Source organism: Bacillus rossius, chromosome 1, assembly GCF_032445375.1.
Source record: "Bacillus rossius redtenbacheri isolate Brsri chromosome 1, Brsri_v3, whole genome shotgun sequence".
NCBI lineage: Eukaryota > Metazoa > Arthropoda > Insecta > Phasmatodea > Bacillidae > Bacillus > Bacillus rossius.
The window spans coordinates 99,106,057-99,132,477 of NC_086330.1; positions in this window are offsets into that span (position 1 = coordinate 99,106,057).

Consider the following 26,421-nt stretch of genomic DNA (forward strand, 5'->3'; position numbering starts at 1 on the left):
CGAAAAGGCAGCACATTTGGAAGCACCGACAACGAAAAGGCAGCACATTTGGAAGCACCGACAACGAAAAGGCAGCACATTTGGAAGCACCGACAACAAAAAGGCAGCACATTTGGAAGCGCCGACAACGAAAAGGCAGCACATTTGGAAGCACCGACAACGAAAAGGCAGCACATTTGGAAGCACCGACTACGAAAAGGCAGCACATTTGGAAGCGCCGACTACGAAACGGCAGCACATTTGGAAGCACCGACAACGAAAAGGCAGCACATTTGGAAGCACCAACAACGAAAAGGCAGCACATTTGGAAGCACCGACAACGAAAAGGCAGCACATTTGGAAGCACCGACTACGAAAAGGTAGCACATTTGGAAGCACCGACTACGAAAAGGCAGCACATTTGGAAGCACTGACAACGAAAAGGCAGCACATTTGGAAGCACCGACAACGAAAAGGCAGCACATTGGAAGCACCGACATCGAAAAGGCAGCACATTTGAAAGCACCGCCAACGAAAAGGCCGCACATTTTGGATGCATCATTATCGGATAAGGAAGCACATTTGGAAGCTCCATCAACTAAAAAAGGCAAAAAGGAAGCACAAGTTACGAGATCTAAGTCTTAGTAAGAAATCATAATACAAGAAATAAAAACATTACATTCTTATAATTTAAATTATTTATTTTATTGCATTACATTATACAAATGCAAGTAAAACAAGTCAATATTGTATGTAGCCAGCATTCCTCAGTTCCTTGAGTATGAAGGATATTTCTTTGATGCACGAATAGTTTCCTGCACAAAGCGAACCATGTAGAAGTCTTAGCCGGTCAACCAATATGTTTGGATCTTTCCATGATGTGTAATCATTCTCTTCTACCACCATATACTTTCTTGCACCTTTATAATAAATATTATGATCTCTGGTGTCTTCCGTTTTACCACCAACCTCATGGTAACTTTCATGTTTGAGACGGTGATCATCACAAGCTTGATCAGATTTATTTAATATATCACGTCGTTTCCATCGTTTCGGTCTCAGGACACCGCCACATTCTTCGATCTTGGCAGCTTTAGGTGCTTCATCATAGTCTATGTCTTTGTCAACAGCCTCAGAGTCACTGTAACAATCACCGTAGAAGGAATCGTCTTCACCCAATTTACCATAATAATTCGATGTTGATGATGTTGAAGTGTCTTCATCGTCCTCGTGCTTCCTTTTTAGGAGTCCATCATTTTTACAAAGTAGGAAAGATCTACTTGAATTCGGCTGGAATATATTCTCACTTTTCACGTTAAGGATTCTTCCATTGTCTTTATTCTTCCGTAAATCATCAACCTTCTTCAATTTAAGTTCTTTGTCGAGATCGGAAGAGCCAAGAAAATTATTGTCGTAATGCAGATCACTCTTCCTTAGGCTAGTAGATTCATCGTTGTCCTCTAGCTTGTACGCAGGCTTGGCGCTACAAGTTCTGCCATGTCTTTTTAGGCTCTCTCTCCGCGTAAACGACTTGCTACATCGAACACAACTTATCATATTGCGCAGTGGATTTTTAACACAGTCATTCTTCTCGTGTTGTCTTTTATTCTTTCTCAAGATAAACACTTTACTGCAAAAATTACACCTATGTTCTTTCGATACAGCGTCAGATCCCAAATCGGAATTCATATTAGTTACTGAGACTAATGCCAGATACCAATTGAGTGTTTTAAATTATATTCAATACTTAAATAGAAATTTTTTCATATTTCATCAGCGAGAATTAATATATCTCATGAAAAAGTACTTTATGCATGTAGTTCTGCTTTTCAACAACAGATGTCGCCACATGTTGCTGCAGGTAAATAATATTTAGTTATTTTATGCAGGATGCGGGATGCTCACTAACGATCGCAAAAGAAGGATGGCTTCGTTAGACTCCAAGGAAAAGGAAGTTCGTCTTGCATGTTGGTGCTCCACAGATGTCTCATGGCGTAATATGAATTTGACTGAGTAATGATATTTGTTAATTCCACCTGATAAAAATATTGCAAGTTTTGATTTAGTAGCATAAATTATCGAATTAAATGTAACTCCAAATAAAATGACATGTCTCATTAGAACAAAAAAAAATTACATGCAGAGAGCGGTTTCTCAGAATAGTCAGAAACACTTGAAGAAACCACAGGAATGATTGCAAGAACACGGGAAAAAACCATCAAAATATTGTCAAGAATAATCAGGAGCACACTGAGAAAACCACTATAATATTAACAATAATAATCGGAAGCACACGGAGAAAACCATCATAATATTAACCAGATTAATGGGAAGCACACAGAGAAAACCACCACATGTTTTCTTTGATATCATAAAATTACAAGAAAAAATATTTAAAAATAAAAATAAATTAATAAAAAATTAAAAAAAAATAAAAAAAATGCATAAACTGTTTCTGCTAGCTTGTAAACTTATCATTGTTGAGCAAAGATAGAGTTCTTGTACAAGCCAGAAATTTATGCATTTTTTTTTTTTTTTAATTTTTTATTTATTTATTTTTATTTTTAAATATTTTTTCTTGTAATTTTATGATATCAAAGAAAACATGTGGTGGTTTTCTCTGTGTGCTTCCGATTAATCTGGTTAATATTATGATGGTTTTCTCCGTGTGCTTCCGATTATTATTGTTAATATTATAGTGGTTTTCTCAGTGTGCTCCTGATTATTCTTGACACTATTTTGATGGTTTTTTCCCGTGTTCTTGCAATCATTCCTGTGGTTTCTTCAAGTGTTTCTGACTATTCTGAGAAACCGCTCTCTGCATGGAATTTTTTTTGTTCTAATGAGACATGTCATTTTATTTGGAGTTACATTTAATTCGATAATTTATGCTACTAAATCAAAACTTGCAATATTTTTATCAGGTGGAATTAACAAATATCATTACTCAGTCAAATTCATATTACGCCATGAGACATCTGTGGAGCACCAACATGCAAGACGAACTTCCTTTTCCTTGGAGTCTAACGAAGCCATCCTTCTTTTGCGATCGTTAGTGAGCATCCCGCATCCTGCATAAAATAACTAAATATTATTTACCTGCAAGCAACATGTGGCGACATCTGTTGTTGAAAAGCAGAACTACATGCATAAAGTACCTTTGCATGAGATATATTAATTCTCGCTGATGAAATATGAAAAAATTTCTATTTAAGTATTGAATATAATTTAAAACACTCAATTGGTATCTGGCATTAGTCTCAGTAACTAATATGAATTCCGATTTGGGATCTGACGCTGTATCGAAAGAACATAGGTGTAAGTTTTGCAGTAAAGTGTTTATCTTGAGAAAGAATAAAAGACAACACGAGAAGAATGACTGTGTTAAAAATCCACTGCGCAATATGATAAGTTGTGTTCGATGTAGCAAGTCGTTTACGCGGAGAGAGAGCCTAAAAAGACATGGCAGAACTTGTAGCGCCAAGCCTGCGTACAAGCTAGAGGACAACGATGAATCTACTAGCCTAAGGAAGAGTGATCTGCATTACGACAATAATTTTCTTGGCTCTTCCGATCTCCACAAAGAACTTAAATTGAAGAAGGTTGATGATTTACGGAAGAATGAAGACAATGGAAGAATCCTTAACGTGAAAAGTGAGAATATATTCCAGCCGAATTCAAGTAGATCTTTCCTACTTTGTAAAAATGATGGACTCCTAAAAAGGAAGCACGAAGACGATGAAGACACTTCAACATCATCAACATCGAATTATTATGGTAAATTGGGTGAAGACGATTCCTTCTACGGTGATTGTTACAGTGACTCTGAGGCTGTTGACAAAGACATAGACTATGATGAAGCACCTAAAGCTGCCAAGATCGAAGAATGTGGCGGTGTCCTGAGACCGAAACGATGGAAACGACGTGATATATTAAATAAATCTGATCAGGCTTGTGATGATCACCGTCTCAAACATGAAAGTTACCCTGAGGTTGGTGGTAAAACTGAAGACACCAGAGATCATAATATTTATTATAAAGGTGCAAGGAAGATGGTGGTAGAAGAGAATGATTACACATCATGGAAAGATCCAAACATATTGGTTGACCGGCTAAGACTTCTACATGGTTCGCTTTGTGCAGGAAACTATTCGTGCATCAAAGAAATATCCTTCATACTCAAGGAACTGAGGAATGCTGGCTACATACAATATTGACTTGTTTTACTTGCATTTGTATAATGTAAAGCAATAAAATAAATAATTTAAATTATAAGAATGTAATGTTTTTATTTCTTGTATTATGATTTCTTACTAAGACTTAGATCTCGTAACTTGTGCTTCCTTTTTGCCTTTTTTAGTTGATGGAGCTTCCAAATGTGCTTCCTTATTCGATGATGCATCCAAAATGTGCTGCCTTTTCGTTGGCGGTGCTTTCAAATGTGCTGCCTTTTCGTTGTCAGTGCTTCCAATGTGCTGCCTTTTCGTTGTCGGTGCTTCCAAATGTGCTGCCTTTTCGTTGTCAGTGCTTCCAAATGTGCTGCCTTTTCGTAGTCGGTGCTTCCAAATGTGCTGCCTTTTCGTAGTCGGTGCTTCCAAATGTGCTGTTTTTTCGTTGTCGGTGCTTCCAAATGTGCTGCCTTTTCGTTGTCGGTGCATCCAAATGTGCTGCCTTTTCGTTGTCGGTGCTTCCAAATGTGCTGCCTTTTCGTAGTCGGCGCTTCCAAATGTGCTGCCTTTTCGTAGTCGGTGCTTCCAAATGTGCTGCCTTTTCGTTGTCGGTGCTTCCAAATGTGCTGCCTTTTCGTTGTCGGCGCTTGAAAATGTGCTGCCTTTTTGTTGTCGGTGCTTCCAAATGTGCTGCCTTTTCGTTGTCGGTGCTTCCAAATGTGCTGCCTTTTCGTTGTCGGTGCTTCCAAATGTGCTGCCTTTTCGTTGTCGGTGCTAGTAGTATAGGAATGTATGTTCTGGCACTGGGTTCTGGGTGTGGATTGTGATTGTCGGTCCGCCATATTGGATTGTGACGTCACGGCGGCCATCTTGGATGGTTGTGACCTTGACCTTTTACCTTGACCTTTACCCCGGCGGCCATTTTGGATCCGCCATCTTGGATCCGCCATTTTGGATGACGTCATTGTGTTCTCGAACATTCCGGCGATGTGTTTTCCGCCATTTTGAATGATGACGTCACCGTTGCAGTTTCCGTTACGGCCGCCATCTTTAACTTTTTTATTTATTATCCGATTTTAATGAAATTTTTTTTTAAAAATTATAAAAAAATTAAATAATAAAATTTTAATAAAATAGTTATAAGAAATATATTTTTACGACACGGAGTTTGGAGTCCTCGGTTCGAACCCGACGAGGGCAAAAAAAATAAAAATGGCGACCGTTCCTTCCCCCTAGGTGACTGCAGGCAGACTGACCCCCACCACTGGTACCAACGCATATACGAACTTACACCCCCCCCCTCCATCCAAACACCCCCCCCCCCCACCCAAAATTTTTTTTATCGTAAAAAATTCTCCCACCAACACTACTGCTGCTGTTCTCCCACCCCTCCCTCCATCTCTCTCCCTCCCCTACCCTCCTCCTCCCCTATTTTGTCTAGAGTATAAATACACCTGTTGTCGGACCCGGGAAGCCTTCAGTTACCTGCAGTTCCTCCTCCGTCGACGTCGAGTACTTACTTCTTGCCGCGGAGACGTCCGTCGACGCCGAGTACTTACATCGTGTCGAGGAGACGGATTTTTGTTTTTTTCACGTAATAAGTGGTGTCCTATCGGTATAAATTGAGGTCAACATCCTAGGCACAGCAGTCAACAAATAGTCGAGTGGGTATAGAGCTACTGCTACAAATTCAAGCAAATGCCGTTCGATCTGTCTGCAAAGTACGCGGAAGTAACGCCGGGATTCCGCCGTGTGAACTACATCACCAAGGATGGATACTTCCAACTAGAGGTCTGCAACTTCGGTCATCACTGGACCAGTGATTGTGACGAGGAGGCTCCGGACATCATCGAGACATCCTGCAACAAGATAGATTGTGTCGTCCAATATCTAAGACCTGACAGTACATTCCCTACAACATTCGAAGCACTTAAGGCTGCATCAGCGACTGAAACTATAAGCTCGGAACCAGACTACTCCTCAGTAAGGTGCGAGTTGCGGCGCAACACCGATCCGGAGGCAGTAATTAGTTGGAAGGAACAGTGTGACGGGTTTATTCACAACACCACCTACGTTAACCATCATTGGTACACATCCTGCAGCTTTCTACTGTGTAGACTCTACCGCTTCACACCCTTCAGTTAAATTTGTAAGCTAAGAAGAAATTTGAAGGGCTCGTGCGGTTATTATGTCTTCGCGCCATGTCATTGATTTCAACAGCTTGTGGTGTATTAGGACCATACCCTTAGAGGACATACCAAGTGAAGCAGAGGATGAGGAAACATACCTTCACAACTGGTATGACATCGAGTGCTGCAGACGACAGGGACGTCGCTGGTCGCGAGACGAGCCACGGGGTCGATCCCCCGATCGTGTCCTCTCACCAGTGGAGTCTGCCCGTCAAATGTTTGGAGAGGCGGGCTCTCGTCAGTTCGTGAACCATGGACCATCACGTGAGGCGTCATTGTCCCACACAACCATTGCTGGTGCTGCCCGAGAGCCTGGTACATCTCGTGACGGATCTCCATCTTTGTCATCTCCCACACCGTCGAGACCATTAACGCCACTATCGTCAATTGCATCACGCCGAATATCAAGTTCTACAATGTCTACACCGTCGTCATCGCTACCTCATCATCATCCCGTGTCGAAGTGTACTGATAGTCATCGCTCCATACCAGAGTCCACAGAAGAACAATGATCTGCGTGACGACAAGTATAGCGTGAAATATTTACAGTGTTCAAGTTTTGTCACTCCTGTTGCGTCAGTTATTGTTCCGTAGCTATATCAAAACTTTTTATTTGAATCAAGTGTGAACTAAATAATCATAATCATCAGTGACTCAAAATTACGTGTTATATTTTTTATCACCCATAAAAATTTATATGTGGTGTGTAAGACTATAAAGAAAATATACAATCAGAACTATATGTAATGAACTACACTTCATCATTGTAATGCGTCCTCTGTAATCGTCTGGTACCGGACGGGGAATTGTTGGAAATAAAATAAATCCAATTTATGTGTGTATGTTATATTAATCCGCAATCACTATACTAAATTAAAGTTTAAAAAAAATATTAAATATTCTTGTTTCACTTTAAATACTATTAGTTATAAAAAAAAGTAGCAGGGAAAAAATTTACAATTTAAAGTTATTTACATTTATAAAAAAAAGCTGATACTTGAAATAACACTAATGTGTTACATTTATAAAAAAGTTGATAATTAAAATAATAATGCGTTACATGTATAAAAAGTGATATTTAAAATAAAAATTTTCTACATTTATAAAAAAATTCAATATTTCAAGTTTAATGAAAAATCTTTCATATTAGATACTGAATAATTTTTTCAAAAAGCCAGCACAGAGGCGGCGAGAGATCGCTCGACCGTGACGAGGTACCAGCACGAGGTGGGAGTGGAGCAGGGGAGGAGGGAAAAATTTGCAATCGTGCATGTCCGCTCACCGGCGGAAGCGCTAGCCCCGCCTCCACCAGGGCCGCATGGAGGAGGAAATCTACCATCATTCCTCCGTTGGACGCGGCAGAGAGCGCTGCGCCGAAGACACCGCTCCGGACATACACACAATATACAGCAATTAAAAAATTTTACTACGTACATTAAACAAAGGAAACACATTCAACCATAGAAGAAAAAAACAGAAAAAAAACGGAATGTACACACAGCACAAACAGGAAACGGAATGAACACACCGACACACAGGAAAATGGAATTTACACACAGGAAAACGAAAAGTACACACAGGAAAACGAAATGTACACACAGGAAATCGGTACGTACACACAGTACAAACAGGAAAACGAAATGTACAAACAGGAAAACGAAATGTACACACAGGAAAACGAAATGTACAAACAGGAAAACGAAATGTACAAACAGGAAAACGAAATGTACAAACAGAAAAACGAAATGTACACACAGGAAAACGAAATGTACAAACAGGAAAACGAAATGTACAAATAGGAAAACGAAATGTACAAACAGGAAAACGAAATGTACAAACAGGAAAACGAAATGTACAAACAGGAAAACGAAATGTACAAACAGGAAAACGAAATGTACAAACAGGAAAACGAAATGTACACACAGGAAATCGGAACGTACACACAGTACACACAGGAAACGGAACGATCACACATACAGTAGCGGAAACACAGACTTATTTGGAAATCAGGATACAAGAAATAAATCATACTTTTTTAAAATATAAATAATTCATTTTATTTTTCATTAGTACACACATGACAGTTAATCAAATGATTATTGTAAGTAGCCAGCGTTCCGAAGCTCTTTAAGTATGGTCGATACTTCCACGATATGCGAGTAGTGTCCTCTACGAACAGATGCCACCATCAGTTTTAGCCGGTCAACCAATATGTTTGGATCTTTCCATGATGTGGAATCAATCTCTTCTGCCACCATCTTCCTTGCACGTTTATTATAAATATTATGATCTCTGCTGTCCTCCGTTTTAACACCAACCTCAGGGTTACTTTCATCATCGAGCCAGTGATCATCTCAAGCTTGATCAGATTTATTTATTACATCACGACGTTTCCATCGCTTCGGTCTCAGGACACCACCACGTTCATCGGTCTTGTCAGCTTTAGGTTCTGCATCACAGTCTTAGATCACGTCGCCAGCTTCAGAGTCACTGTAGCAATCACCGTAGAAGGCATCGTCTTCACCCAGATTACCGTATAAGAACTCGTTATCGTCGATGTCGAAGTGTCTGCATCGCCTTCATGCTTCCTTTTTAGGAGTCCATTATTTTTACAAAGTATGGAGTATCTGCTAAATATAGGCTTGAGTGTATTTTCACTTTTCAAGGTGTTGATACTTCCATTAGTTTCAGTCTTCCCGAAACCATCAGCATCCTTCAATATTTGTTTCTCGTCACGATCGTCGTGCTACGGCTTCCATCATTTCTATATTAATAATATTATTTGTCTTAAAATCTCCGCGTCCGTGTCACTATCACAGACGTAAAGACATCATCTTCGTAGCTGTCATCAATATTGCCATGAGCTGCATCAATATCACTCATTTTATGATATCGTTTCCACATTTCAGTTGTCAGTGATTTACCCGCAATCTATGATCTTGTGAGCTCCATTCTCTTTTTCTTTAAAAGCCTATGTGTCCAGTTTTATTATTTAATCCTTCATCCCATCATCCCAAACCCAATTAAATCATCTTAGTATATAGAAAAAAAATCAACAAAGTTCCTTTCATTTAATCTTAGGAACCGCATCATCCTTTCCACCTATATTTTAGTTTCTTGAGCCCAAGAGTCTTTCATTATATATACCATGCAGTGTTCTTCAAGAGATGTGGTATACAACCATTTCTACATAAAAATCCATCCTATCGATGATTTGTTTACACATAAAAAAACCTTCACGTTAGTTTTACATGTTTTATTAAATTATCTTTTCAACTAAAATAATTACCACACATAGTAATTTCTACAAAGGACACTTTGTCCAAGACATTTTAACCATCATCTCTCTGAAAACAACCATGTTCCATCTATATCACAAAGTAAACAAGGGTTAGAGGAGATGGGACAAACAAGTGCTAGTCACTCATAGGGTAAGAACCATGTGTTCGATACCTATCTCAGTCAATGTAGCATCTATGTATTTCTCTTAGCTCATGTAGAAAAATATGTTCCAATGCATACGAATTTAAACTTATTCACGTACGACTAGTCAAAAGTACATAAATTCAAGCACGTTAACCTAAAAAAAAATTCTCAAGGATAGAGGCAGAGACTTCTCTATCGAGACACGCCTACCATCACCTGCAAATGAACATTGACCCCTCGCGCGGGAGTTGCAAGCTTGCAGAATGCTGCGACACTCATATGTTTTGCTCGAGACATGCATACATCACGCCGCTAGCCTTCCAACTCAGTACACGTAAAACTCCAGTGAAATCGTAATCAAGCTCATGTAAAGTACTTGACGGAACCACTTCAAAGTATACATCACTGAACCAGAGCAGAAAATCAGCCTACGAATGTATATCTTGCTACCTACAAAAATAAATGTGTAGCACATATACGAGAGGAGTCGATTCCTACATAGCATACTCCTTACGCTGATAATTATAAGCGGCAAAATACTTCAAATCATGACCCCGGCTAGTATACATTTTTTTCGTGAACCCTAAATTCATGTTAGTAATCGGTACAAATGTGTGAGTAATTCGGACGAATAATCGCTTACCAAGTATCCAGAATCTTACTGTTACAGCCCAGCCAGTGCACCAGAGTACCCCGAAGTGTGGTCAATTGATAATCATTCTTTAATTTTTTAATATCACCTCCGAAGTGTACACCGATATATGACAGGTTACGATTTAAGACCATAAATTTCCCACAAGTCTGTTAGTTTTATTTCGGGAAGTAATAAATTATTTCTCAAAAATAATAAATCAAGTTCTTAGTCAGATTTGCTCTAATGCTACGGTATTACCTGTACCAGCACTTTACCAAAACATCTCCCATAAAAATCTTAAGAATACAGATGGCATACTCAGACAAAAATAATTCTAGCAAAAAAAAAAACAGTCTTCATCATTATTGGTAAAAAAAATAATACAAACAAACAAGACATAGCGCGCATTACAAATTCGACCAAAATTACGTGTCACATGTAGTTTATTGCATTAAGATAAACGATGTAGGTTAGGGAAAAATAAATAAAAAATTCTTTAATTCTATAATTTATTTAAAATTGTACATTTATACACAATAAAATCTGACATGGTATAAATATCGTATACATTTCTCAGTCCGTGCGACAGTCATTTTTATTAAAATAAATTATTATAATTCGTATTAAGAATGACAAAATACAAATAATTCATACAGATCACGATACATCAGTTCAGGAGTGTAACACCTTAGAGGGCCTGAAATTATGCTAGAGACCTTCCTTTACAAATTTTATAATGTTTTTTCAAGTAAAATTTTCGTGTAACCTGTATACCGCACTTCTCACACAGAAATTTTACACGATCAAGATTTCTTCTGCAGCCATGCTTTTCATGGATGCGTGTACTTCGTAGTCGTTCAAATCGTTTACCACAGTAGCAGCACTCATACAGATATTCATCGCAATTACCATCGCTTCCCCGATGTACAACTTGCAAATGAACTTTGCTTTTACAATGCCTAATCAAATTACTTTTGTTTGTGAAATGTACACCACACGGGTCACACGGAAATGACACACGATTAGCGTTTCTTCTACAGACATGATTTTCATGTCTTCTTGCATGTTGACGGTATTTAAAACTTTTGTCACAGTAACAGCACCGATGTTCGTTAGTCGTTCTTGAATCACCAGTCATTGAAGTTTCCATCGAGGACGAAACGAAGTTCGTAGAGTTTTCCTGTGTAGCCAGCACCACCGGCATTAAAGTCTCTCCTGCTGACGGTATCACGACTGTTGAAGTCTCCTCTTGTGATGACGTCGTCGTCGTTGCCGACGGGATCTGCACATTCTCCGCCATAGCTAACGTCAGGGTTCCCGTAGTCGATGGTACAACATCCATCAAGTTCGTCGTTTTAGATGGTAATGATGCCATCAAGTTCACAAGAACAGGTAATTACGCGTCTTATGCACCAGAAGAATCAAACTAGGTGATCCTTACACCGTCGTCGTCGCCAGTAACAAACTGAGCGACCTGCTGTCTAGGACTCGCTTATATACATGCACCGGTTTGAATAATACGCTAGTCAAATCAAGAACCAATTACTATAATACTCGAGTCAATACATCATCCATTGTTATTACTAAAAAAAAAAATTAGGAATTTCAAGGAATAAAAGTTTAAATTATATATTGAAACAACTAATCTCTCATCCTACATACACGGTTTATTTAGACTTACTAGAAGGATTAAGAGTCTCTGAACAATGGAACTTTCAGAAACCAAACATAGTTTCAACTACTCAAATTTAAATTTTATTATGTACAGCTACACATAACCTCCAACTGACTCCAAATGTCTACAACACATTTCTAAAATAATTTATACGATACCGGGCTAGGTCCAAAGTCAATTATTTTTGTACCTCTCATCTACAGTTCAGAGGACCTTCAGTGTTGATATAGCTACAGCCAAGACATGTCCAGTACCATACATCTTGAAAGCCTTCAGAGTCGATCCTTGTTAAGCCTTATGACAAAAGTCTCCGAAACAAGAGACCTACTCTATAAGTTTACTATACACTTTTATGCTTTATATAGCACACATCGATAAATATCTTCGTAAATAACCCAAAATATTATCAGACCACTAGCATTCGATTTATGCACATACAGTAGGACACCAACATATCCATCAACACAAGTCCATTCTACATTAAGCTCCTCACTTATTTTCATCAGTCTACACTCAGCACAAAAAAACTAAATGAAGTCAATTAACAACCTAGTATTTATATACATCCAGTCATTTAACAGCATACCGATGGCTAGTTAAATAAGATTTACAGTGAACATGTTAGCAAAGTTTAAATTTATATAGGACCAGGGACCCATTGAACCTTCAGAACCGAGCTACACATACTCAGTGCTGGATGCAAGTTAATTCTACACTCATTTTCCATCATCGAAACTCAATTCGTCACTCATTTTCCGTCATCGACACTCAATTCAACACTCATTTTCCGTCATCGACACTCAATTCAACACTCATTTTCCGTCATCGACACTCAATTCTACATACTCTTTCCTTCAACACTCATTTTCCTTCATCTACATAAAATAAAATGTAAACTTTCCAACACCCGCCCACACACACACACACACACACACACACACACACACACACACACACACATAGATATATATTAAAATAGTCATCCGCAACTCAATTCTTTAAAGTAGCAAACACATGAACTTTATTAGGGCAGGAATAACGACACATTTTAATAACAATTTTTAAAATTATAATACAAAAGTATAAAATTTCATCAGTCAATACACATTACTAACTTATTATATATACCCTGAAATTCTAAGTTCATCAAGAATAGTCCACGTTTCTTTGATAACTGATACAATTTCGTCATCTTGCGAAACAAGTAAAAGTCGCAACCTGTTCGTTAACACGTTCGGGTCTTTCCACGATATATAATCAATTTCACTTGATGCCACCATCTTCTTCGAATGTTTGCTGAACATATTCTGAAAATCGTAATAATGATTATGATAATTTGTATCAACATCATCGGTGATGTTCACATCTTTATCAAACACACTGACATCTTCATCTTGCATATCCCAGTATTTCGAATTTTTTGACATTGGAGTACCATCATTGGCATCAAGCTTACTTGCTAATTTTCCAAAAAAATATTCCAAAGTCCGTAGAAGTCTACTATAAGACGACTTGTCACTTTTTCTGGAGATGTTACTTTCATTATCTTCTACCTTACTTATATCTTCAACACCAGTTAAGCTATTTCCTTCCTCAAAACCTGGAGATATTTTAACACAATCGCTTTTAAGACTAGGTAGATCAATTTCATTGTAAGACATACTGTCCCCGAGCATAGCGTCTCCATCTACGTACTTTATCTCCTGCACGAGCTTGGCTTTACAAGTTTTATCATGTCTTTTTAAATTATCTCTTCGTGTCAACCGTCTTCCACACTTGCCACAAATTAGTAATTGACGGTATGAGCTTTTAACACATTCGTTCTTTTCATGTCTACGAGCATTATAGATGTTATCAAATTATTTGCTACAGTATGTACAATGTCCTACAGATCGAGATAGATATTTGTGTATCGTACCTTCACTAATCTGTACGTACTCCATAATGGTTGAATAGCAACTAAAAGTATTTCTTAGGTACTTCGTATTTTTATGTATGAACATTTATCAATTATTTACGAAAAAAGATTTTTTTTTTCTCTCATTTTGAAAAAAAAAATCATGTTCCACGCAGTTTTACTACCCACCTTCATATTTCCTCATATGTTATGTTGTAAAAGCAAACAAAGTTGGTTGTAGGTTATGGAATGCTCACTCACGATCTCTTGAAAAAGGTGTACCTCCCTAGATCTCAAGAGGAAGAACATTGACCTTATTTAAAAATTAGTGAATAATATCATGGTCTAGCAGGAATCACAAGATAATCTATTCTCATATTAGCAACCATCATGTATCAGTTGTCTGTATAAGCAGTCAATGTTTTGTGTGGGATGCAGGATGTTCCCTTACGATCGCAACAGAAGGGAGGCTTCGCTAGAACTCAAGGGGAAGGGAAATCTTCGTGTGTGATAGCGTTTCTCAGTTGTTTCATGACGTAGTGATGGTCTGATTAATGAACTTTGGTTTTTGTGTGATTTTCACCTGTTAAAATTATTTTTTAAGTGTTGATTTGATAATATGACTTCGGAAATTTATACGAAACTCTGAATAAAATTACCTGTCTTAGACACCAAGAACAATACAGTTTGTCCTTCATGTTAATGCTTATCAGCTGTCTCAAAGCATATTATTTGTCTGAGTAAGGTTATTATTTTTTAAATCCACCTGATAAAAATATTGTAAGTGGTGATTTATTGACAGAATTTCACTTATTAAATCTAATTCTGAATAGAAATGACATGACTCATTAAGTAAAAAATTCTTCATGCAGAGATAGATTTTTCACAAATAATCAGGAGCACTCGGAGAAAACCATCAGATGTCTAGCCAGGAATTCAGAAACACTTGGAGAAAACCATCAGATGTCTAGCCAGGAATAATCAGAAACACTTGGAGAAAACCATCAATATATTAACAAGAATAATCAGAAGCACTCGGAGAAAACCATAAGATGTCTAGTCAGGTATAATCAGGAGCACACGGAGAAAACCATCAATATATTAACAAGAATAATCAGAAGCACTCGGAGAAAATCACCATAATATTATCAATAATAATCGGAAGCACACGGAGAAAATCACCATAATATTGACAAGAATAATCGGAAGCACACGGAGAAAACCACCACAAGTTTTCTTTGATATCATAAAAATACAGAAAAAAAAATTTAATAAATAACAAAAAAATTAATAAAAAATTTTAAATGACAAAATAAAATACAAAAAATACATAAAATTCTGGCTTGTACTAGAACTATATCTTTGCTCAACAATGAGAAGTTCACAAGCTAGCAGAATCTGTTTATGTATTTTTTGTATTTTATTTTGTCATTTAAAATTTTTTATTAATTTTTTTGTTATTTATTAAATTTTTTTTTCTGTATTTTTATGATATCAAAGAAAACTTGTGGTGGTTTTCTCCGTGTGCTTCCGATTATTCTTGTCAATATTATGGTGATTTTCTCCGTGTGCTTCCGATTATTATTGATTATATTATGGTGATTTTCTCCGAGTGCTTCTGATTATTCTTGTTAATATATTGATGGTTTTCTCCGTGTGCTCCTGATTATACCTGACTAGACCTCATATGGTTTTCTCCGAGTGCTTCTGATTATTCTTGTTAATATATTGATGGTTTTCTCCAAGTGTTTCTGATTATTCCTGGCTAGACAACTGATGGTTTTCTCCAAGTGTTTCTGATTATTCCTGGCTAGACATCTGATGGTTTTCTCCGAGTGCTCCTGATTATTTGTGAAAAATCTATCTCTGAATGAAGAATTTTTTACTTAATGAGTCATGTCATTTCTATTCAGAATTAGATTTAATAAGTGAAATTCTGTCAATAAATCACCACTTACAATATTTTTATCAGGTGGATTTAAAAAATAATAACCTTACTCAGACAAATAATATGCTTTGAGACAGCTGATAAGCATTAACATGAAGGACAAACTGTATTGTTCTTGGTGTCTAAGACAGGTAATTTTATTCAGAGTTTCGTATAAATTTCCGAAGTCATATTATCAAATCAACACTTAAAAAATAATTTTAACAGGTGAAAATCACACAAAAACCAAAGTTCATTAATCAGACCATCACTACGTCATGAAACAACTGAGAAACGCTATCACACACGAAGATTTCCCTTCCCCTTGAGTTCTAGCGAAGCCTCCCTTCTGTTGCGATCGTAAGGGAGCATCCTGCATCCCACACAAAACATTGACTGCTTATACAGACAACTGATACATGATGGTTGCTAATATGAGAATAGATTATCTTGTGATTCCTGCTAGACCATGATATTATTCACTAATTTTTAAATAAGGTCAATGTTCTTCCTCTTGAGATCTAGGGAGGTACACCTTTTTCAAGAGATCGTGAGTGAGCATTCCATAACCTACAACCAACTTTGTTTGCTTTTACAACATAACATATGAGGAAATATGAAGGTGGGTAGTAAAACTGCGTGGAACATGATTTTTTTTTCAAAATGAGAGGAAAAAAAAAATCTTTTTTCGTAAATAATTGATAAATGTTCATACATAAAAATACGAAGTACCTAAGAAATACTTTTAGTTGCTATTCAACCATTATGGAGTACGTACAGATTAGTGAAGGTACGATACACAAATATCTATCTCGATCTGTAGGACATTGTACATACTGTAGCAAATAATTTGATAACATCTATAATGCTCGTAGACATGAAAAGAACGAATGTGTTAAAAGCTCATACCGTCAATTACTAATTTGTGGCAAGTGTGGAAGACGGTTGACACGAAGAGATAATTTAAAAAGACATGATAAAACTTGTAAAGCCAAGCTCGTGCAGGAGATAAAGTACGTAGATGGAGACGCTATGCTCGGGGACAGTATGTCTTACAATGAAATTGATCTACCTAGTCTTAAAAGCGATTGTGTTAAAATATCTCCAGGTTTTGAGGAAGGAAATAGCTTAACTGGTGTTGAAGATATAAGTAAGGTAGAAGATAATGAAAGTAACATCTCCAGAAAAAGTGACAAGTCGTCTTATAGTAGACTTCTACGGACTTTGGAATATTTTTTTGGAAAATTAGCAAGTAAGCTTGATGCCAATGATGGTACTCCAATGTCAAAAAATTCGAAATACTGGGATATGCAAGATGAAGATGTCAGTGTGTTTGATAAAGATGTGAACATCACCGATGATGTTGATACAAATTATCATAATCATTATTACGATTTTCAGAATATGTTCAGCAAACATTCGAAGAAGATGGTGGCATCAAGTGAAATTGATTATATATCGTGGAAAGACCCGAACGTGTTAACGAACAGGTTGCGACTTTTACTTGTTTCGCAAGATGACGAAATTTTATCAGTTATCAAAGAAACGTGGACTATTCTTGATGAACTTAGAATTTCAGGGTATATATAATAAGTTAGTAATGTGTATTGACTGATGAAATTTTATACTTTTGTATTATAATTTTAAAAATTGTTATTAAAATGTGTCGTTATTCCTGCCCTAATAAAGTTCATGTGTTTGCTACTTTAAAGAATTGAGTTGCGGATGACTATTTTAATATATATCTATGTGTGTGTGTGTGTGTGTGTGTGTGTGTGTGGGCGGGTGTTGGAAAGTTTACATTTTATTTTATGTAGATGAAGGAAAATGAGTGTTGAAGGAAAGAGTATGTAGAATTGAGTGTCGATGACGGAAAATGAGTGTTGAATTGAGTGTCGATGACGGAAAATGAGTGTTGAATTGAGTGTCGATGACGGAAAATGAGTGACGAATTGAGTTTCGATAATGGAAAATGAGTGTAGAATTAACTTGCATCCAGCTCTGAGTATGTGTAGCTCGGTTCTGAAGGTTCAATGGGTCCCTGGTCCTATATAAATTTAAACTTTGCTAACATGTTCACTGTAAATCTTATTTAACTAGCCATCGGTATGCTGTTAAATGACTGGATGTATATAAATACTAGGTTGTTAATTGACTTCATTTAGTTTTTGTGTGCTGAGTGTAGACTGATGAAAATAAGTGAGGAGCTTAATGTAGAATGGACTTGTGTTGATGGATATGTTGGTGTCCTACTGTATGTGCATAAATCGAATGCTAGTGGTCTGATAATATTTTGGGTTATTTACGAAGATATTTATCGATGTGTGCTATATAAAGCATAAAAGTGTATAGTAAACTTATAGAGTAGGTCTCTTGTTTCGGAGACTTTTGTCATAAGGCTTAACAAGGATCGACTCTGAAGGCTTTCAAGATGTATGGTACTGGACATGTCTTGGCTGTAGCTATATCAACACTGAAGGTCCTCTGAACTGTAGATGAGAGGTACAAAAATAATTGACTTTGGACCTAGCCCGGTATCGTATAAATTATTTTAGAAATGTGTTGTAGACATTTGGAGTCAGTTGGAGGTTATGTGTAGCTGTACATAATAAAATTTAAATTTGAGTAGTTGAAACTATGTTTGGTTTCTGAAAGTTCCATTGTTCAGAGACTCTTAATCCTTCTAGTAAGTCTAAATAAACCGTGTATGTAGGATGAGAGATTAGTTGTTTCAATATATAATTTAAACTTTTATTCCTTGAAATTCCTAATTTTTTTTTTTAGTAATAACAATGGATGATGTATTGACTCGAGTATTATAGTAATTGGTTCTTGATTTGACTAGCGTATTATTCAAACCGGTGCATGTATATAAGCGAGTCCTAGACAGCAGGTCGCTCAGTTTGTTACTGGCGACGACGACGGTGTAAGGATCACCTAGTTTGATTCTTCTGGTGCATAAGACGCGTAATTACCTGTTCTTGTGAACTTGATGGCATCATTACCATCTAAAACGACGAACTTGATGGATGTTGTACCATCGACTACGGGAACCCTGACGTTAGCTATGGCGGAGAATGTGCAGATCCCGTCGGCAACGACGACGACGTCATCACAAGAGGAGACTTCAACAGTCGTGATACCGTCAGCAGGAGAGACTTTAATGCCGGTGGTGCTGGCTACACAGGAAAACTCTACGAACTTCGTTTCGTCCTCGATGGAAACTTCAATGACTGGTGATTCAAGAACGACTAACGAACATCGGTGCTGTTACTGTGACAAAAGTTTTAAATACCGTCAACATGCAAGAAGACATGAAAATCATGTCTGTAGAAGAAACGCTAATCGTGTGTCATTTCCGTGTGACCCGTGTGGTGTACATTTCACAAACAAAAGTAATTTGATTAGGCATTGCAAAAGCAAAGTTCATTTGCAAGTTGTACATCGGGGAAGCGATGGTAATTGCGATGAATATCTGTATGAGTGCTGCTACTGTGGTAAACGATTTGAACGACTACGAAGTACACGCATCCATGAAAAGCATGGCTGCAGAAGAAATCTTGATCGTGTAAAATTTCTGTGTGAGAAGTGCGGTATACAGGTTACACGAAAATTTTACTTGAAAAAACATTATAAAATTTGTAAAGGAAGGTCTCTAGCATAATTTCAGGCCCTCTAAGGTGTTACACTCCTGAACTGATGTATACGATATTTATACCATGTCAGATTTTATTGTGTATAAATGTACAATTTTAAATAAATTATAGAATTAAAGAATTTTTTATTTATTTTTCCCTAACCTACATCGTTTATCTTAATGCAATAAACTACATGTGACACGTAATTTTGGTCGAATTTGTAATGCGCGCTATGTCTTTTTTGTTTGTATTATTTTTTTTACCAATAATGATGAAGACTGTTTTTTTTTTGCTAGAATTATTTTTGTCTGAGTATGCCATCTGTATTCTTAAGATTTTTATGGGAGATGTTTTGGTAAAGTGCTGGTACAGGTAATACCGTAGCATTAGAGCAAATCTGACTAAGAACTTGATTTATTATTTTTGAGAAATAATTTATTACTTCCCGAAATAAAACTAACAGACTAGTGGGAAATTTATGGTCTTAAATCGTAACCTGTCATATATCGGTGTACACTACGGAGGTGATATTAAAAAATTAAAGAATGATTATCAATTGACCACACTTCGGGGTACTCTGGTGCACTGGCTGGGCTGTAACAGTAAGATTCTGGATACTTGGTAAGCGATTATTCGTCCGAATTACTCACACATTTGTACCGATTACTAACATGAATTTAGGGTTCACGAAAAAAATGTATACTAGCCGGGGTCATGATTTGAAGTATTTTGCCGCTTATAATTATCAGCGTAAGGAGTATGCTATGTAGGAATCGACTCCTCTCGTATATGTGCTACACATTTATTTTTGTAGGTAGCAAGATATACATTCGTAGGCTGATTTTCTGCTCTGGTTCAGTGATGTATACTTTGAAGTGGTTCCGTCAAGTACTTTACATGAGCTTGATTACGATTTCACTGGAGTTTTACGTGTACTGAGTTGGAAGGCTAGCGGCGTGATGTATGCATGTCTCGAGCAAAACATATGAGTGTCGCAGCATTCTGCAAGCTTGCAACTCCCGTGCGAGGGGTCAATGTTCATTTGCAGGTGATGGTAGGCGTGTCTCGATCGAGGAGTCTCTGCCTCTATCCTTGAGAATTTTTTTTTAGGTTAACGTGCTTGAATTTATGTACTTTTGACTAGTCGTACGTGAATAAGTTTAAATTCGTATGCATTGGAACATATTTTTCTACATGAGCTAAGAGAAATACATAGATGCTACATTGACTGAGATAGGTATCGAACACATGGTTCTTACCCTATGAGTGACTAGCACTTGTTTGTCCCATCTCCTCTAACCCTTGTTTACTTTGTGATATAGATGGAACATGGTTGTTTTCAGAGAGATGATGGTTAAAATGTCTTGGACAAAGTGTCCTTTGTAGAAATTACTATGTGTGGTAATTATTTTAGTTGAAAAGATAATTTAATAAAACATGTAAAACTAACGTGAAGGTTTTTTTATGTGTAAACAAATCATCGATAGGATGGATTTTTATGTAGAAATGGTTGTATACCACATCTCTTGAAGAACACTGCATGGTATATATAATGAAAGACTCTTGGGCTCAAGAAACTAAAATATAGGTGGAAAGGATGATGCGGTTCCTAAGATTAAATGAAAGGAACTTTGTTGATTTTTTTTCTATATACTAAGATGATTTAATTGGGTTTGGGATGATGGGATGAAGGATTAAATAATAAAACTGGACACATAGGCTTTTAAAGAAAAAGAGAATGGAGCTCACAAGATCATAGATTGCGGGTAAATCACTGACAACTGAAATGTGGAAACGATATCATAAAATGAGTGATATTGATGCAGCTCATGGCAATATTGATGACAGCTACGAAGATGATGTCTTTACGTCTGTGATAGTGACACGGACGCGGAGATTTTAAGACAAATAATATTATTAATATAGAAATGATGGAAGCCGTAGCACGACGATCGTGACGAGAAACAAATATTGAAGGATGCTGATGGTTTCGGGAAGACTGAAACTAATGGAAGTATCAACACCTTGAAAAGTGAAAATACACTCAAGCCTATATTTAGCAGATACTCCATACTTTGTAAAAATAATGGACTCCTAAAAAGGAAGCATGAAGGCGATGCAGACACTTCGACATCGACGATAACGAGTTCTTATACGGTAATCTGGGTGAAGACGATGCCTTCTACGGTGATTGCTACAGTGACTCTGAAGCTGGCGACGTGATCTAAGACTGTGATGCAGAACCTAAAGCTGACAAGACCGATGAACGTGGTGGTGTCCTGAGACCGAAGCGATGGAAACGTCGTGATGTAATAAATAAATCTGATCAAGCTTGAGATGATCACTGGCTCGATGATGAAAGTAACCCTAAGGTTGGTGTTAAAACGGAGGACAGCAGAGATCATAATATTTATAATAAACGTGCAAGGAAGATGGTGGCAGAAGAGATTGATTCCACATCATGGAAAGATCCAAACATATTGGTTGACCGGCTAAAACTGATGGTGGCATCTGTTCGTAGAGGACACTACTCGCATATCGTGGAAGTATCGACCATACTTAAAGAGCTTCGGAACGCTGGCTACTTACAATAATCATTTGATTAACTGTCATGTGTGTACTAATGAAAAATAAAATGAATTATTTATATTTTAAAAAAGTATGATTTATTTCTTGTATCCTGATTTCCAAATAAGTCTGTGTTTCCGCTACTGTATGTGTGATCGTTCCGTTTCCTGTGTGTACTGTGTGTACGTTCCGATTTCCTGTGTGTACATTTCGTTTTCCTGTTTGTACATTTCGTTTTCCTGTTTGTACATTTCGTTTTCCTGTTTGTACATTTCGTTTTCCTGTTTGTACATTTCGTTTTCCTGTTTGTACATTTCGTTTTCCTATTTGTACATTTCGTTTTCCTGTTTGTACATTTCGTTTTCCTGTGTGTACATTTCGTTTTCCTGTTTGTACATTTCGTTTTCCTGTTTGTACATTTCGTTTTCCTGTTTGTACATTTCGTTTTCCTGTGTGTACATTTCGTTTTCCTGTTTGTACATTTCGTTTTCCTGTTTGTACTGTGTGTACGTACCGATTTCCTGTGTGTACATTTCGTTTTCCTGTGTGTACTTTTCGTTTTCCTGTGTGTAAATTCCATTTTCCTGTGTGTCGGTGTGTTCATTCCGTTTCCTGTTTGTGCTGTGTGTACATTCCGTTTTTTTTTCTGTTTTTTTCATCTATGGTTGAATGTGTTTCCTTTGTTTAATGTACGTAGTAAAATTTTTTAATTGCTGTATATTGTGTGTATGTCCGGAGCGGTGTCTTCGGCGCAGCGCTCTCTGCCGCGTCCAACGGAGGAATGATGGTAGATTTCCTCCTCCATGCGGCCCTGGTGGAGGCGGGGCTAGCGCTTCCGCCGGTGAGCGGACATGCACGATTGCAAATTTTTCCCTCCTCCCCTGCTCCACTCCCACCTCGTGCTGGTACCTCGTCACGGTCGAGCGATCTCTCGCCGCCTCTGTGCTGGCTTTTTGAAAAAATTATTCAGTATCTAATATGAAAGATTTTTCATTAAACTTGAAATATTGAATTTTTTTATAAATGTAGAAAATTTTTATTTTAAATATCACTTTTTATACATGTAACGCATTATTATTTTAATTATCAACTTTTTTATAAATGTAACACATTAGTGTTATTTCAAGTATCAGCTTTTTTTTTATAAATGTAAATAACTTTTAAATTGTAAATTTTTTCCCTGCTACTTTTTTTTATAACTAATAGTATTTAAAGTGAAACAAGAATATTTAATATTTTTTTTAAACTTTAATTTAGTATAGTGATTGCGGATTAATATAACATACACACATAAATTGGATTTATTTTATTTCCAACAATTCCCCGTCCGGTACCAGACGATTACAGAGGACGCATTACAATGATGAAGTGTAGTTCATTACATATAGTTCTGATTGTATATTTTCTTTATAGTCTTACACACCACATATAAATTTTTATGGGTGATAAAAAATATAACACGTAATTTTGAGTCACTGATGATTATGATTATTTAGTTCACACTTGATTCAAATAAAAAGTTTTGATATAGCTACGGAACAATAACTGACGCAACAGGAGTGACAAAACTTGAACACTGTAAATATTTCACGCTATACTTGTCGTCACGCAGATCATTGTTCTTCTGTGGACTCTGGTATGGAGCGATGACTATCAGTACACTTCGACACGGGATGATGATGAGGTAGCGATGACGACGGTGTAGACATTGTAGAACTTGACATTCGGCGTGATGCAATTGACGATAGTGGCGTTAATGGTCTCGACGGTGTGGGAGATGACAAAGATGGAGATCCGTCACGAGATGTACCAGGCTCTCGGGCAGCACCAGCAATGGTTGTGTGGGACAATGACGCCTCACGTGATGGTCCATGGTTCACGAACTGACGAGAGCCCGCCTCTCCAAACACTTGACGGGCAGACTCCACTGGTGAGAGGACACGATCGGGGGATCGACCCCGTGGCTCGTCTCGCGACCAGCGACGTCCCTGTCGTCTGCAGCACTCGATGTCATACCAGTTGTGAAGGTATGTTTCCTCATCCTCTGCTTCACTTGGTATGTCCTCTAAGGGTATGGTCCTAATACACCACAAGCTGTTGAAATCAATGACATGGCGCGAAGACATAATAACCGCACGAGCCCTTCAAATTTCTTCTTAGCTTACAAATTTAACTGAAGGGTGTGAAGCGGTAGAGTCTACACAGTAGAAAGCTGCAGGATGTGTACCAATGATGGTTAACGTAGGTGGTGTTGTGAATAAACCCGTCACACTGTTCCTTCCAACTAATTACTGCCTCCGGATCGGTGTTGCGCCGCAACTCGCACCTTACTGAGGAGTAGTCTGGTTCCGAGCTTATAGTTTCAGTCGCTGATGCAGCCTTAAGTGCTTCGAATGTTGTAGGGAATGTACTGTCAGGTCTTAGATATTGGACGACACAATCTATCTTGTTGCAGGATGTCTCGATGATGTCCGGAGCCTCCTCGTCACAATCACTGGTCCAGTGATGACCGAAGTTGCAGACCTCTAGTTGGAAGTATCCATCCTTGGTGATGTAGTTCACACGGCGGAATCCCGGCGTTACTTCCGCGTACTTTGCAGACAGATCGAACGGCATTTGCTTGAATTTGTAGCAGTAGCTCTATACCCACTCGACTATTTGTTGACTGCTGTGCCTAGGATGTTGACCTCAATTTATACCGATAGGACACCACTTATTACGTGAAAAAAACAAAAATCCGTCTCCTCGACACGATGTAAGTACTCGGCGTCGACGGACGTCTCCGCGGCAAGAAGTAAGTACTCGACGTCGACGGAGGAGGAACTGCAGGTAACTGAAGGCTTCCCGGGTCCGACAACAGGTGTATTTATACTCTAGACAAAATAGGGGAGGAGGAGGGTAGGGGAGGGAGAGAGATGGAGGGAGGGGTGGGAGAACAGCAGCAGTAGTGTTGGTGGGAGATTTTTTTACGATAAAAAAAATTTTGGGTGGGGGGGGGGTGTTTGGATGGAGGGGGGGGGGGTGTAAGTTCGTATATGCGTTGGTACCAGTGGTGGGGGTCAGTCTGCCTGCAGTCACCTAGGGGGAAGGAACGGTCGCCATTTTTATTTTTTTTGCCCTCGTCGGGTTCGAACCGAGGACTCCAAACTCCGTGTCGTAAAAATATATTTCTTATAACTATTTTATTAAAATTTTATTATTTAATTTTTTTATAATTTTTAAAAAAAATTTCATTAAAATCGGATGATAAATAAAAAAGTTAAAGATGGCGGCCGTAACGGAAACTGCAACGGTGACGTCATCATTCAAAATGGCGGAAAACACATCGCCGGAATGTTCGAGAACACAATGACGTCATCCAAAATGGCGGATCCAAGATGGCGGATCCAAAATGGCCGCCGGGGTAAAGGTCAAGGTCAAAGGTCAAGGTCACAACCATCCAAGATGGCCGCCGTGACGTCACAATCCAATATGGCGGACCGACAATCACAATCCACACCCAGAACCCAGTGCCAGAACATACATTCCTATACTACTGGTGCTTCCAAATGTGCTGCCTTTACGTTGTCGGTGCTTCCAAATGTGCTGTCTTTTCGATGACGGTGCTTCCAAATGTGCTGCCTTTTCGTTGTCGGTGCTTCCAAATGTGCTGCCTTTTCGTTGTCGGTGCTTCCAAATGTGCTGCCTTTTCGTTGTCGGTGCTTCCAAATGTGCTGCCTTTTCGTTGTCGGTGCTTCCAAATGTGCTGCCGTTTCGTTGTCGGTGCTTCCAAATGTGCTGCCTTTTCGTTGTCGGTGCTTCCAAATGTGCTGCCTCTTCGTTGTCGGTGCTTCCAATGTGCTGCCTTTTCGTTGTCGGTGCTTCCAAATGTGCTGCCTTTTCGTTGTCGGTGCTTCCAAATGTGCTGCCTTTTCGTTGTCGGTGCTTCCAAATGTGCTGCCTTTTCGTTGTCGGTGCTTCCAAATGTGCTGCCTTTTCGTAGTCGGTGCTTCCAAATGTGCTGTCTTTTCGTTGTCGGTGCTTCCAAATGTGCTGTCTTTTCGTTGTCGGTGCTTCCAAATGTGCTGTCTTTTCGTTGTCGGTGCTTCCAAATGTGCTGCCTTTTCGTAGTCGGTGCTTCCAAATGTGCTGTCTTTTCGTTGTCGGTGCTTCCAAATGTGCTGCCTTTTCGTTGTCGGTGCTTCCAAATGTGCTGCCTTTTCGTAGTCGGTGCTTCCAAATGTGCTGTCTTTTCGTTGGTGGTGCTGTCTTTTCGTTGTTGGTGCTTCCTTTTTTGTTGACTGCGCGTAGTACAAAATGTAGTGATTGAATATTTACTA